Below are 5,425 nucleotides of genomic sequence, written 5' to 3' on the forward strand. Positions count from 1 at the left end.
GGTCTTGGACTTGCAGCCTCCAGAACTAGGTGAGACAATAACTTAGTGTTGTTTAAGAAACAAGGCATTGTAGCACCTTGTACAGCAGCCCTAGGAAACCAATACAGCACCTCTCCCCTGCCTGTGTGTGCCCCATGCCCCTGAGCTGGGATCTTCGAGTTCAGCTAAATAACTTGCCTAGAGTCTTAAAGCACAAAAGTTGGGCTCAAAGTCAAGTCTGATTGACTCCCAAGATTAAGTCTTACTTCTTCTCCCATTTTGTGGATGGGAAATCCACAAAGGTTCAGAGAAGCCCTGATATTCCCACCCCCATCTCCCACCCCCATACAAAAAAGTGCCCAGTGCATCAGAGATGGAGTTGGAATCAGAACCCACAGTTCCTACATTATCTTTAATCTTTGCAACAACCACGTGAACATTACTGAATTATCATCCCCATTTCATAAATTAAAGAGTTAAAACTCAGGGTGTTAAGGCACTTAACCAAGGACACAAAGGAGTGAGTGAGGTACCAGGATTTGAATCAGGTGACCCCAAAGCTACATCTGCACTTCCCACTGCCTCAAACCGCTTCTTAGCAGCCTGTCTACATTGAGAAGCAGGCAAGCATGTCTTTCAGGATGCTCGAGGTACCCACCATAAGAGCTTGTTTGCTCAAAGAGGACAAAACTATAGTGGACATTTGTCTTCTCTTCTTCCCTCTGTCTTATAGTCAGTTGCCCCCTCCCGTTGGCTCCCCACCTCCCTTGCTGAGGAAACTGCCCTGTGGCTAATGTTGAAAGAAGAGTTTCAACAGCAACCACTATACCAACCACAGTGCTTGGTCCTTCCTCTACCCATCTCCCACTTCACCTGAGTCAGTCACATGATGTAGGTCAATGATCTTTTCTAGAACTTGCATGTGGGGCTAGTGGTGAAGGTTTGAAAGTGGCATCGACAGCAGACCAGATGGTTTCCACAGCTCTGGTTGATTCAGTGAATGTTCAGGTTCCTTCCATACGATTAATTTTTTTTCTTTAGATAGTCAGTTTCTGTTGCTTGCAACTAATATTCCTGACCTAATACAGGAGCCGTTCAGAAGTCCTTCCATTTGTGACAATATGGATAAACCTGGAGGACATTGTGCTAAGTGAAATAAGCCAGACGTAGTCAAACTCATAGAAGCAGAGAGTAGAACAGCAGTTGCCAGGGGCTGAGGGGAGGGAAGAGAGAAATGAGGGGTTGTTGGTCAAGGATACAAAGTTTCAGTTATGCAAGATGAATGAGTTCTGGAGATCTAATGTACGGCATGGTGACCATAGGTAACAATGCTGTATTGTAAACTTGAAATATGCTAAGAGGATAAATCTTAAAGTAAATCTCCTGCACACACACACACACACACACACACACACACACACACACACACACACACACATACCACAACTGGTAACTACATAGAGGTGATGGATTAAGTTATATAGCTTGAATGGGTGATCTTTTCACAAGGTATACATATGTCAAAGATATTTCAGTAAAGTTGCTTTAAAAACACATATATATTTGTTTGTGAACCTTCAAGTCACAAAGAAAAATGGTTTAAATATGAGTTTAATTAATGGCCCTGATTAGTTTATAAGAAACAAATAAAAATTGTACCTCAAAAAAAAAATAAAATTCAATAGCATCAAACTGTTCTCAACAGAATAAGGATTGAAGGAAATAACTTTCTCACATATGATCCAAGGTGATTTAATGGCAGTCCATGTTCCAGCTAAAGGTATGTTGTATACCATCAGTGATATGGTCATGCATTAGAAAATGTCAGACCAGGGGCAAGTGCAAAGCATTCTTAGATAAGAAGCAGGTAGAGGTCATCACCCAAGCCTCTGTGTAAGAGATAAGATAGAGGACTACAAAATCATTACCTAACACACAAGATCAGTGGGGGAAAATATTAACCCAAGTGGCTTTGACTCAAAACCTTGCCACTTAGCTTAGCCAATTCCCAGTTGATGGTCTAATCGACAAAAAGATGTTACATTCTTTGGGTCAAAGATGCCTTGGAAACACAAACAAGAGATTACTCAGCAACATAACAATACCCACGGTAAACACAAATGTCTGTAACACTCTCCACCCTGGCTTTCCTCTGAAGGTATGTCCAGTCCCTCCCCAGTCTATTTCTGAGCGTCATTAGGAAAGAAGTGACCATAAACCATCCTCTGAGTCATTTGGTCTCAAGTTCAGCACGACAGCATCATAAAGATGCTCTATGGGAAGGGATGTGGGGCTGCCTTCAGCGACATCACCCCAGAATTCAGTTCCTTTCAAAGAGGACCCCAGGCCAGGCCAGCCAGGCCCCACTTACATCCTGAAAACATGGACATCTATGGGACATAGCAAAGGAGCCACCCCGTGCTGGGGATCCATTATCTGCAACTCATACTGCTAGGGATCATTATCTGAAACTTGTTTAGATATCTTTGAACCTGTATTGATTTTTAAACCTATGGGAGGGCAGGATAGGAGAATCGTCCAGGTCTGGGATCAAATCCTGCCTCTGCTATAGTGTAGCTTGATGACCCCGGCCAAGTTATTTAACCTCCCCAAGCCTCAGTTCCTTTCTCTGTGTAATGGGGCTAATAATAGTATAAATTGCATAGGATCAAATGACATAAAGTACATATGGAAAGCACAGAGAGCCAGCCACAAGGATGATCGTTCATCGGAATCTCCAGGGGAACATGTCAAAAATATAAATTCCTAGGCTTCCACATCCCTGAGAAATTCTAAACTGGGCAGGTCTGGGACAGGACCCAGGAACCTATGCCTCCATTACATATCTTTATTGTGCCTAGCCCAGAGTAGGCACTCAACAAATCCAGGCCCCTTCCCCGGCCTGTACTGTGTTATTGAACAGCTTCCTAACTGGTTGCCTGTGTCCACTCTTATCCTTCTGTCCTCCACAAGGAGCCAGTAGGATCCTTTTAAAAGATGAGATCATATGGAAGGTATATACTTACTTGTACATTTGTATACAGGTATGTACATTTGAATACAGTTATGTATATTTACACACAATGTAAATATATATGCCTTACTGTTAAAATGTACAGCTGAAACTTAATGGATTTCGTTAACCAATGTCACCATAAAAAAATAAATAACTAAATAAATTTGAATAAATAAATAAATAAAAGATGAGATCATGTCACATCACTGCCCCTAACCCTCTACAATGCTCCATCTCAAGCACAATCAAAACCACAGACAGACCCTCCAGCAGTGGTTCTTGATGCTGGGCGCACATTAGAATACCTGGTAAGCTTTTGAACAATACCTATGCTTGGCCCAAACCTGGACCAGCAGAATCAGAATTTCTGGGGGTGTGTCCAAGTAGGATTACCAGATAAAATATAGAATACCCGGTTACACTTAAATTTCAGATATACAATGAATAATTTTTTAGTATAACTATGTCAATATTAGTATATATTCCTACTAAAAAAAAAAAAAGCATTTATTTGCTGTGTATCTGAAATTCAAATGTCACTTGGTGTCTTGTATTTTTATTTGCTAAATCTAGGCCCAAGCATCAGCCTTTCCCTCACTATATATGCAATGTCTAGAACCTCACCCACTACTCAATAAAGTCCGGCTGAATTAGTTAATGGTTATGAAAAGGCAATTCTTTCAAGCACAAGCCCCTAAACGTGTCTTTCAGAGGCATTGATAGAAGACATCTTAATAGAAGTATCTTTTACCAAGAATAATAGCAGATAATTTTTATCGAGTACATCTTGCGTGCCAGGCACTGTTCAGAGCACTTTAGCTGCATGTCCTCATTTAATCCTCACAGCAACCCTTAAAGGTTTGGGGGCCGTGATTATTCTCCTTTACAAATGAAAGAAGTAAATTCTTCAGTGTCTAACACCAAACCTCAAAAATTTCAGAGACATACACCAGAGGGGTGAACATATCTTCCCCACCTTTCCTGCTACCGCCTTGATTATGGGTTAGATCCTGCGTGCTGTTTAGTGGAGACCGGGGTGAGGGGTGGGCACTGGGCATGGCTGTAATTGGATCCAATGTCCAGAGTCAAGAGTGTTCAATTAAGGGCCTCTAACCGAATTAGAGACAGGGCAAAGCCATTGTGGAGAGTGACACCTGGTCTTGCAAAGCCAGTCTGGCTAGAAGGGGCCACCAGACGTTGAGAGGAGGGCTTCTGGCTGGAGGTTTTCTGTTGGCATCCACTTCTATATGATTACTAATATTCCATCTTGACAAGGCCCATATGCTCAGTCATAACTCCCTATGCCGCCAAGGGTGCACTACTGACCCATTTGACCCTCACAGTAGCCCTGTAGGTGGGTAGAGCGGCTTTTCTTGGTCCCAATTGGCCAGCAGGGAGATGAGGAAGGTAGGCCTTAAGCATTCAACAATGGCATAAGTCACAGATTTTGCCCTGGAAGCTGGTCTCTGACTCCACCCACTGCCTTTTCCATTCATGGTGCCAGGGGGAAGCTATCTTCATCAAAAGAGCCATAGCCTTGTGGCCATGATGATTCACACTCCCACTCTGCCACTCATCGGCTCTGTGGCTTCTGCACCTCCTGGACCTGAGCCTCAGTTTCTCGTCCTGTAGAATGGGTGCGATAAGAATTCACAGTGTTGCTGGGGGAATAAGATCCATCCCTACATTCATTAAGTAACTCTGAGCACCCACCAAGTGCCTGGCACAGATCCTGGGGCAGAGGACAAGGCAGCCAACAGCCCCCACGCCTCAGGCTTTTAAATTCTAGTGGGGATAGAAGGTAATAAACTGCAAACAGGAAAATGAACAAAATAATCCCACAGAGTGAGAAATACTACGGTTAAATAGAACTGGACTGGAAGCCTGGTGTGTGATTCTCCTGTGCTTAGAAAGGTACCCGGCACATAGTAGGTGCTCAGGCAATATTTGTGCAATGGCTGAATGTGCCGCATAGTCAGGCAAGACTCAAAATACCACCCCAAGTGAACACCGCGATGGAAAGCGGGAAAGAGACACAGAAAGAGGAAAGTCTGGGGCAGCGGGCACGCCAAAGTCCAGGTCCCGACGCTGAACCAAAGTTAGCGTTAGAAAAACTGAAAGAAAAATCAGGGACAGCGTGGGTATCTCAAAACTCTGCGAACTTCAGAGTGCTGTGTATACACGCGGGATAGGTGTTTCCGTGGCTGATTCTTTGATTTTACGAAATTTACTTAGGGAAGTTTCCATCCTCCGCGCCCGGGCCCGAGCCCGAGCCCCGCCGCGAGCAAACTTCCTGCGGGGTCGAAGCTCGCGGGGCGCTCTCTTGCGCCCTGATGGCCCGGAGGGCAAAGACAACCAAACGGAGTTTCCCGCCGGGGCAGGCCCGTCACTTCCTGACGCCCGCACCCCTGTCCCAGAGCGGCGGCGGGA

Source organism: Pteropus alecto, unplaced genomic scaffold (assembly GCF_000325575.1).
Source record: "Pteropus alecto unplaced genomic scaffold, ASM32557v1 scaffold39, whole genome shotgun sequence".
NCBI lineage: Eukaryota > Metazoa > Chordata > Mammalia > Chiroptera > Pteropodidae > Pteropus > Pteropus alecto.